We start from the raw sequence: 11,569 nt of genomic DNA, 5'->3' as shown, positions 1-11,569 counted from the left end.
CTGTCTTTTTGGGGTCAGCCTCCTTCTAAGTCAATGTTACCCATTTAGAAAGAAGTTTGCAACACACAGAACCATGCAGTGCTTCCATATATGCAGCTGTGGTCATCTGCCCCATATTGGGACTAATCTTACAGGTTCCCTGATCTTCAGGATTATCCCAGGCAAGCCTATTCTACATATTTTGGACTGGCCAGTCACTTTATCTTCTTTTATTCTCAAATATTGAAACCTACTCCTACAACTGGGGGCAAAGTGTACCTTCCTTTTTCTACCCAACACCAAAGACTTAAAAATAACAACATCTAACATGTAATAACAGCTTCAATAAATTCCTCAAAGCCATTGCAACAGTTTCTGCAAAAAACAACATGTCCAGAATCATCACCAATCACACTATCAGCTGAAGTGGAACCTTCTGTTCTTAAACTCTCATGTACTTCATTCAGACTTTAATTTTTTAATTTTGAGTCCATTCATCAGTTACTTCAGTAACAGAGCAACTTACAAACTCTCCCATGTATTCACAATCACACAGCAACTCTCTTAGCACTTACCACTTGTCCCGTCCGAGCTTCATGGAATGGGTTTTTATGGCCGAGCAGCTGCATCCAAGCTTTACGTCACCAAGTGCAATGCAAAGCATTGGATGCCGTGGTATAAAGCACGCCGCCACTGGACTCTAGAGCAGTGGAGATGTGTTCTCTAGAGCTGGAGTGACCAAACATGCTTCTCTGTCTGGCATTCCGATGGGTGTGTCTGGGTTTGGCGGTTGCCAGGAGAACGGTACTTGCCTGACTGCATTGTGTCAAGTGTAAAGTCTAGTAGAGGGGTGTTAGGGTGTGGGACTGTTTTTCAGGGGCTGGCTTGACCCCTTAGTTCTAGGGAAGGGAACTCTTAAGGCAATATTTTGGAGAATTTCATGCTCCAAACGTTGTGGGAACAGTTTGGGAACAGTTATGGGACCCCTTCCTGTTCCAACATGACTGCGCACCAGTGCATAAAGCAAGGTGCATAAAGACATGGATGAGTGAATTTGGGGTGGAGGAACTTGACTGTCCTCAATTCGATAGAAAACCTTTGGGATGAATGAGAGTGGAGACTGGGAGCCAGGCCTTCTCATCCAACATCAGTGCCTGACCTCACAAATGTGCTTCTTGAAGAATGGTCAAACCTTCCCATAGACACCCTCCTAAACCTTGTGGACGGCCTTCCCAGAAGAGGTGAAGCTGTTATAGCTGCAAAGGGTGGGCCAACCCAACATTCAACCCTACGGACCAAAACTGGGATGCCATTAAAGATCATATGCGCGTAAAGACAGGCGTCTCAATAATTTTGGCAATATAGTGTATATGTGGATTGGATGCAGTTTGAACCACATCCAATCCACACGACATGTGAAAAAACATTGCTTCCTATGGTGCCTGTTCACATATGTCTGGTGCACTGCTGTGCAGATTCAGTGCAGTAAAGGGCACAAAGAAGTGAAATCAATCTGTATATGGCTGAAAGAATATATGGATATTCCCAAACCACCATCCAGTATAAACAAATGACTTACAAATCACTTGTGCAAGTCTCAGTTGGAAAAAGGGATGCCAGTGCCAAGATAGAAAGTATAAAATGGTGCCATCAATTACTAAATTAATACCAAGTCAAATGGGACTCATTAGTAATGTTTTACCCATGCTTAGATATAGCAGAACCAAAAATATACAGCTGAAAACCAATACTTATACAACTTAAACCCTTGGCACAGGTGTCTCCTTGCCCTTTAAGGGTTTTGTGATGCCGGGAGGCAGGGTGGGGTTTTGGGTCATGTAACCGCCGTAATTGGCTGTCACAGCAGTCATGTGATTGGAAAGGTCCCGGTTGCAAGTAGTGATTGGGACCTTTCCGTGAGCCGCCGATAAATGTTCCAGAAGTGTGCAGGGTGTGTGTTCTCGACACATGTGAGGGTTTTTTTGGGTACGCAAATATGCGGTCTCTTGGCATCAAGGCCCAGCTGCTGAGAGGCTATATTTTTGCGTACCATCGACACATTAACCTTTTTATCCAATGATGGGCAGAAATAGCAATCCAAAAGTCAGTGGTGGTTAGCTATACAGTCCTGAACAGGGGCGGACTGACCATATGGAAACTCGGGCACTGCCCGAGGGCCCGGGGTCAGTAGGGGGCCCCATGAGATGCCCCTGGTACCTTTTTCATAGGCTTTTTTGAGTTTGGGTAAGGACACAGGGGCCCCATGATCCCCTATTGCCCAGGGGCCCCATGAGTTGTCAGTCCGCTCCTGGTCCTGAGCATGAAATGTGCTAAAAAGCAAAAAATCAGTAATCAGAATTATAAACAAAAAGTAACAAAAGAGATCACTAAGACTGAGCAAGACAGAGATAGTCCTCAAAAGTACCTTAAATCAAAACCAGGTAAGAGTTTGTCTTCACATATCAAAACAAGATAGGTCTATGGGGTCAATCAGCATAAAAACATGAAGAAATTCAGGGATTTATATACCCAGATAGTCAGCCAATTAATTCAAAAGAGACCATCAATATGTGCATCCAAATTGAGCGCCAACGACCCAGCAATTTGGTGGGAGTTGAGGCAACTTAGATTGGAGCTGAACAGCTCCACTTTGCCCTCCGCCATTCCCTGACAGAAGTGATGTCACTTCCGGTGTGCTGATGTCATCATGACATCACATCCAGACCAAGGAGGAGGCACTGGCACACACAGGAAATCCCGGCGGTTACTAGGCAGCAAACCACCTCCCAGACACAGCCAAGGATGGAAAATTAAACCCGACTACTGTGTGCAGGGGCTGTGTGTCAGGTGACCACTGAACCAGAGCTACCCTAGGGAGAAGTAGGGAACAACCTAATTTATCTACAGAACAAAAATAAAAACAACAAAAAACCACTGGGTTTTTATTTTTTTATTATATAAACTAAGTCTGAAATTTTTTAAAAATAAACAATATTTTCTACTTTCTGTTATTAAAAATATCCAATAAAATCAAACTGTTTTCATAAATTTAGGCAAAAATGTATTCCACTACATGTCTTTGGTAAAAAATATCCCAATAAGTGTATATTTATTGGTTTGTTTGAAAGTTATACGTCTACAAACTATTGTATATACTGGAATTTATGCAGCTTTTACTTTCTGACTGCCTATCACCATTCTTGAAGTGCTAAAAGGCCAGGGCAGCACAAACACCCCCAAACAACCCCTTTTTAGAAAGTAGATGCCCAAAGGCATTTGCAAAGTGGCTTTTTGAGTGCACAGAAGATTGTATTTTTTCCCACAAGTTTTTAGAAAAGAAAAAAAAAATTTATGAGGTATTTCTCACACATGCCACGAGTATATGTGGAATTTTATCCCAAAACACATTCTGCTACCTTTCCTGAGTATGGGAATACCACGTGTGAGAGAGGCACGTTGTGTGCATGGAAATTTGATTTTTTTGTCACAAGTTCTTGGAAAATAACAAAAAAAAATGTTTTTTACACAAAGGAGTGACATATTTTGACAGCCTAGCCACATACAGGCCCCCAAAACCCAGTGACCACCCTCAGGCTTCCAAAGGGCGTTTTTCCTCATTACGCTTCTTCACTATTTATCAAAGTTTCGGAGGCCCTGAAATGAAAGGATATACAACCACCCCTCCCCAAATGACCCCTTTTTGGAAATTAAACACATCAAGGAGCCATGATGAGTATTTTGCAGATCTCATTTTTTTGTCACAACCTTTTGAAAAATTAAAAACGAAAAAAAAAATACTTTCTCATTTTCTTTCTTAATTTTTAAAAAACTTGTGACCACAAATGAGATCTGCAAATACTAATCATGTCTCCTCCTTGGGGTGTCTAATTTCCAAAAAAGGGTCATTGGGGGGTAAGTGTACTATTCTGTCATTTCAGGGCCTCCACATCTGTGATAGGTAGTCAGGAAGAAAAATGAAGGAATTATGCCCTATGAAAATTGGAAGTGGGTCATTGGATTTTAGACTCCGGTATATGGCTAGGATGCCAAAAAGTCTCTCACATGTGGTATCCCCATACTCAGGAGAAGCAACAGAATGTGTTTTGGGGTGCAATACCACATATACCCATAACATGTAGAGAAATATCTAATTAAAGTGAGACCTTTGTGTAAAAAAAAAAGAAATCTTCCATGAACTGTTTGAACTGCTCTGGCATTTTAAGCTTCTGCCACGCATCATCCACTCTTCTAACCACTTGAACACCAATCCTTTTCCAACACTATTACATGTAATAATCAGTATTTATTCCTAGAAAATTTCTTAGAATCCCCAAACATTATATATTTTTTTAAAACAGAAGCTCTAGAGTATAAAAGAGTGGGTGCTGCAATTTTTTATGTCACCCATTTTTTAATTTGAATGCACAAAAAACATAATATACTACCCAATTGCTTGGTAAAATATAAAAGATGATGTTACGCCGAGTAAATAGATGCCAAATATGACGTGCTTTAAACTTGCGCACACTCTTACAATGGTGACAAACTATGTACATATTTATTATTCATAGGCAAAGCCTTAAAAGCCTTTACAGGTTACCACTTTAGATTTACACAGGAGGTCTTGTGCAAGAACTAATGCTCTTTATATGATGTTTGTGGTTATAACTTCGATGCATGATGCGATCGCTGTTTACTTACAAACTCGAGACCGGCTCATGCATTTGCCTTTGTGCACAAGCTGGGGGGAGGTGTTTTCGATTTTTTTACATAATTAATTTTTTTTCTTTTTTATAATGTCCCTTTAATTTTTTAAATCACTTTTATTATCACACAAAGTTTAAATATTCCCTGTGATAACAATAGGCAGTGACAGGCATGTTTTAATGCAAAATATGGGATCTATTAGACCCCAGATCTCTCCTCTGAACTTAACAGCTCTGATCACACCAAGATCAGTATGATCAGATGTTTTCCCAATGTAAAAATGGTGCTGTTTATATTTGGCAAAACCAGAAGTGTTGAAGTGCTCATTGTTTCTGGTTTAGACCATAGAGATGTTCAGAGCCATTCCTGTCTCTGATCAGCTCTATGGTCAGCTGGCTGCATTCTTATGTTCCCTGGTGGGGCGGGAGAGTCCAAGAAAGCTGTGGAAGGTGGAAGGGGGACCCTCTCCCATTGCCTGACAAAGCAATCCAGCAGCTAATTACCCATCAGAATTGCTTTTACATGAAAGCTGACCGATGGCTGAAAAATCAATACCAGGATGATGCCTGCAGCTGCAGATTTCATCCATAATTAACCACTCAAAGTCCAATGATGTACCAGTACATCTCTGGTCCTTGCTGGGCATACTTTGGGCATGTTCTTTTTTTCATACAGCCTGTGGGCTGCCCCCCCAAAAAGAACCTAACATATTCCTCCATTCACATTGATCGACGTGGAAGAAGAAATCTCTGCCAGAAAAAGTATATGGTACACAGACCTTTAGAATATACCGACCTGCATCCACTTACTTCTAATGTTGGACATACATGCAATTTTCTTTGCTTGGGAATATACATTCTTCTTTTAACTGTGGATGGGAAATCTCCTTCTGCAACCACTATCGTAAAAATCCTGGTGCTGTCAGAATAAACAGACCTGAGCTGCAGCTGATTGGCTTTTCTGGAAAGCAAACAACAGCGGTTAACGATAAAACACAATAACAATATCACATTAACTCAATAAAACTACACCTTTCGTTTTCATTTTTTTTACTTTTTAATTCTTACATTTTTCTTTTAACTTTTTAGAACAATAACTTTGTAGCCTGTCATTTTAAAGTCTTTAAAATGTGATAGTTTCCTTACTGCCTGGTATCTTTCGAGACTCTATGTGAATGTGTAACCCAGATCATGCCACACTGTACCATGAACTAATACTGTACTAGTGTGTGGTAGCAACAAAAGCAGTCCTTGAACCAGAGACCAGGGTGGGCAGGACAGAAGGGATGGAAATACCACAGAATCACCAGAACACAGCGGTAATGTGATTCTCTATGTCCTGGTGACACACCGATCACTGGGCTCCAGGATGCACACTGTGTGAGATGTGCAGGAGCCATCGATGGCGGCTGATGTACAGAAACATTAGTCCTGCTTCCCGTCTGCCATACAATGGGTGGACGGGAAGACGTTAATTGGCTGATTTCTTTTATACAAAAAAAGCTGTTTGACCAACTTATTCATTGAAGTGGTCAGACTAGGGTGAGTGGATTACAGATTGGGGGATTCATGAAGAAAAGATTTGATGAACACAAAGGAGCGAGCTTCTACCATGTCACCTACGAGGGGATTTATTGTGCTTAGCATTGTGGGGAATTGAATTTCACGTTACACATGATTTGATGGAATTTGATCATTTTGCACATTCTTTGGCACTTTTATTATGAGATAAGTTTTTGTATGTTAAATCATTGGAGATCTGTGGATTCATTTTGTACTGTTTGGCACTTTATTGCTTCCACATGTAATGTTTAATGTAAGTGTGATTGTTTGAGGAATACTTATTATTATTGTATTGGAGGGTTGTTTATCGATTTTTTTTATTCTTATGCAGCACTGTTTTTACCATGCATGATTTGGATACTGTGGCAGTGCCGTACCCTGTTAGGGTCCAAGTTTTATGAACAGCCAGCATACTGATTGGTCAGGTGTGTGCTGGGATTTAAGTAATAATTTGACCATGGTTCTGGACCAGGGGCGGACTGACCATTTGGAAATTCGGACACTGCCCGAGGGCCCGGGGTCAGTAGGGGGCCCCATGAGATGCCCCTGGTACCTTTTTCATAGGCTTTTTTGAGTTTGGGCAAGGACACAGGGGCCCCATGATCCCCTATTGCCCGGGGGCCCCATGAGTTGTCAGTCCACCCCTGGGCATGCATGAGATTAATGACACCACCTCAACTGCTACACTACTCCCCCCTGGTACTTGTAGTTCTTCTGAACATTATGAAAAGATTGCACAAGCAGTTGCAGCCATATTACTGCCTACTATCACACAGGCTGTAGACAGAGCAGTTACAACTGGAATTGATCAGCTTAGAAAAGATTTGGGTGACCAATCTAAACGTCTATCTGAAGCAGAACAACGTCTTTCAGATTTAGAAGATGAAGTTCAAACGATCCAAGCGGGCACGCTTAACACTAATCGTTCGCAGCAAAGCATTCTAGAAAAACTAGATGGCTTGGAAAATCGCTCATGAAGGAATAACCTGTGCATTGTAGGTCTTCCTGAATCCTATAACTCAGGAACTCTTCCTGAATCCTATAACTCATGATCCCCTGTTTCCCGGGGGCCCCATGAGTTGTCAGTCTGCCCCTGTTCTGGACTCCACCCCAGAAGACAAAGGAGTTCGCTGCCAGGAGTCAGAAAAGCTCCACATGAGAGCCAAAGCAGCAAGCGGCTAAAAATTATGTGTACAGAGTTGTGTACGAAGACAGTCTGGAAGAGAAAGACAAATGGCCTGAAGGGAGTGCTGCGTGTATAAGTCAGGAACCTGAATGTGTATTTCTTTGGTTGGAAATGCTGAAATCTCCATGTGATGGAAACTCATTGATTTTCTTTTCTGGAAGCTTGTTGGACTTTGTTTTATTAATATTGGGCCAGAAAAGTCGTTTGATGCTGATTCTCACAATTGGTGGAGGATGCGGGCAGAACTGGAAGCCCCTGCAAAAGAAGTAAGTTCATCTGTTATACAAAGTGTGTTTGTTCCTGAGAATACACAATCTGTCTGTGCAGGTGACAAGAACCTGTGAGAGGAAAGTTTCTTGTCTTAAAGAGACAGTACACAATTTTTTTTTCTGAGGAACTGTGTTTATGGTGTGCATGAATGCAAAGATGGGTTCTGTTGCCCGTCACATCGAAGATGCAATCTGTGTGGCAGACTTCATACAGCCAATGTTACCTAATGAGTGTATTGAAGACTTTCATGGCTGAGTTTGAGAATATGGCTTCATTTAAAGCATGGCCAGGTTGCTGGGCTGAATTGTTACAGCCTTTCCTGCCAGCAGAGTCCCAGAAAGTCTACCCTTCCATGGGCCATGACCAGGATAGCTATGACAGGTATAAAGTAGCAATACAGTCTGGAGAAAGCTGGGAAAGCTCTGCTGGGAGAGCGCTGTTTCCCTTTGCAACTGGAGAAAGTGTTTAATTGGGGTGGTGGAGCTGCAGGGGAGAGGTGGCTCACCATCACTATAGAGATGACAGTGAGTTTCTGCATTTTGGGAGTTGCCAGTAGAAAAACTCCCTGATAAAAAGTCACCAAGTACCATGCCTGGAATGTGGTCAGCTGGGACATGGCATCATGACTTGCCCCAGGTTTTGGGATATGACTAGAGATAATGGAGCTTGGAAAAAGTCTTTGTCTGCCCACCAAGACTGTTGTTCACAGTCAGCCCTGGCAGTAAGGAAATTCCTGTTTTGCCTGCAGGGGGAACTTAACCCCTCGCCTACAGGGCACTTCTGCCCCCTTCCTGTCCAGGCCAATTTCCAGCTCTCAGCGCTGTCACACTTTGAATGACAATTGCGCGGTCATGCACAACTGTACCCATATGACATTTTTATCATTTTTTTTAGACAGATAGAGCTTTCTTTTGGTGGTATTTAATCTCCTCAGGGATTTTTATTTTTTCTTAAACAAACCAAAAACCACTGAAAAGTTTGAAAAAACAAAATTTTTTTTCTTAGTTTTGTTATACAATTTTGTAAATAAGTGATTTTTCTCCTTCACTGATGTGCGCTAATGAGGCTGCAGTGGTGGGCACTGATAGGCTGCACTGATGGACACTGATAGGTGGCACTGATGGGCACTGATGAGGAGGCACTGTTAGGTAGCACTGATGGGCATTGACAGGCATCACTGATGGGCACTGAAAGGCAGTACTGATACATGACACTGATAGGTGGCGCTGATAGGCAGCACTGACTGGCACTGATAGGCAGCACTGACTGGCACTGTTAGGCGACACCGACTGGCACTGTTAGGCGGCACTGACTGGCACTGTTAGGCGACACTGACTGGCACTGATAGGTGGCACTGACTGGCACTGTTAGGCGGCACTGATAGGTGACACTGACTTGCACTGATAGGTGGCACTGATTGGCAGCACTGATAGGTGGCACTGATTGGCATTGATAGGTGGCACTGACTGGCACTGATGGCTGACATTGAAAGGCAGCTCAGATGGGCACTGATATGTGGCATTGATGTGGCACTGATGGGCACTGGCACTTGGCACTGATGAGCACTGGCACGTGGCACTTCTGGGACCACACTGATCATCAGGGCACACTGATCATCAGTGCCCTGATGATCAGTGTACATGTCCCCTCCGCGGAAAGCCGATTACCGGCTCTCCTCTCCCCTCAAGCTGTCAGCGTGACAGCTCAAGAGGAGAGAAATGCCGATAACCGTCATTTACATGTGATCAGCTGTGATTGGACACAGCTGATCACATGACTGAGCCGACATCTTCAGCTCTTTCTGTGATCCGCTGTGTCCGAGGGGCACAGAGCACCGGCGATCGCCGCGCTACGCGCTCCCTGAGCCGCGCATGCGCAGTGAGAATGGTAGGACATCATATGACGTCCTATCAGAACGAGAGAACCACCTTGCGCCCGTCATTGTACTATAGGGCGGGCGGAAGGTGGTTAAAGTGTTACTAAACACCGGACCCGACATTCACTATATCTGCTCTCCCACAGTACACAGAACATGGAAATGCAATTAGTTTAGTAAATATAAGCTGTTAAATACCTTTTCTCATCAGCAGTATATAGCAATCTTGTGACTTCTATCAGTGTTCAGTAGAGCACTGGTTAAAGCTTGTAGGAGATGTTTTCATTCTGCTCTAGGAGGATGCAGAACACCTGACCTTTGTCTGGACAGTGCTGACTGGTCCTGTGCTGAGCACATGCACTCTCCCAAGAAAACAAAAATCTCCAGCAATACACACCAAACTGATCATGTGCAGAGTGTCTCCAAATGATATGTCTTATCAGGAGATAAGAGGGGAGCACTGGAAGAAGGGGAGGATCAGAGAAGTCAGGATTAATCAGCATTTTTACCTAATGAAGTGTATTAACTCCTTAGGTTCCACAGTGAGTATATCAGGCATGCTTTACTGCATCTACAGACTGATTGTACTGTTGTGCATTTAGTAAAACTTTAAGAGAGGGAGATGTCTGCTGTAATTTCATCCTGTGGCTACCTGGGGGAGTTGGGCAGTAGAAGTGCAGCAGAAGAAAGTCAATGTACTTAAAGCGGAGTTCCACTCATCCTGTCAAAAACTAAAAGTCAGCATCTACAAAAACTGTAGCTGCTGACTTTTAAAAAAAAGCCACTTACCTGATCAAGGGTCCCGCAGTGTGTCCCCCACAGCCCATTTCACCTGCCATCCTGGATTCCTAGAGGCTGGCATCTTCAATGTGGGCACCCGGCTGTGACTGCTTGCGGCTTCACAGCCGGGTATCCACTGCGTATGCGCGAGTAGCGCTGCACTTCATGAATGGTCCTGTGGTCTCCTGGGACCCGTCATGTGTCCCAGAAGACTACTGGGAGGGAAGGAGGGAAAACACCTTCCATTTCTTCCATTTCTGATCGCCTAGGCAGTCCGACCAAAATTGGGAGCCGGTATCTGTCAAATGCGAATACCCGCCCCCCCCCCTGCCCCCCAAAGGTGCCAATCCTTAATGGGGAGTGGGGGAGCAGTCCTTAAAGCAGAATTTCCCCTTTTGGGTGGAGTTCCGCTTTAAATGAAGATGGCAAAACCTTTCACACTTTTGGGTAAGACTGTTGATGGAAAAGTCATGAGAAAGACTGACTGTGTGATTGCCCAAACTGCTTAGAGAGTGACCCCAACTGGGAAACCTGCCATCTGTGTGAAAAAGGACTTGCCTCAGTGCAGTGCCCTGTGTAGTGGGGAGGAAAGGGTTAACAATTAGTCTGTTGATGTGATGTCTATGGATGAGTATGATATTGCTGCTGTGTATACACCTGTGTCAGCTGAACAAAGTTCTGAATTGAATGAGGTGGGGTGGCCGCTAAACAGGGTATGCTATCTCCCCTAGAAACAATATATGAGGCCGCAGAGCTGTCCCTAGAAACCTCCAGGGAGCTCTGTGTGTTGGAGCCGGAGGTTGCCCAGGACAAATATGGTGCTGATCTGATGGACAAGAGGGTACTTGAATCTAATGAAGAAAATGTGTTAAATGCTAATGGTTACTTCTTAATCTTTTTTAGCTTTTTCTTTGACGTGTCTGACCAGGAGATCTTAGAGCTTGGAGACATACCACCTTATGGGTCCTACATTAAGCTCCTTGGTTGTTGTAATTCTGGGAATAAACCTCTGATTGATCAATGCGCCCCTGGAATCTGTTTTTACTTTAGAAGTTTTCATATCAGGATCTGGCAAGGTCTGGCGTATGAGAGTTGTCTCTGCAGCATTGTATGGGGAAGCCGTATACTCCCTTGTGGCAGCAGTTTGCAAATAAATGTCTACAAGGAGAAAGATTTAGTAGGTCCTATAATGAAAATGTCCTTTAAAAT

Source organism: Staurois parvus, unplaced genomic scaffold (genome assembly GCF_062004578.1).
Source record: "Staurois parvus isolate SC_StPar_1 unplaced genomic scaffold, SC_StPar_1.0 ptg000706l, whole genome shotgun sequence".
NCBI classification, from domain to species: Eukaryota; Metazoa; Chordata; class Amphibia; order Anura; family Ranidae; genus Staurois; species Staurois parvus.
This window is presented reverse-complemented; position numbering follows the sequence as displayed.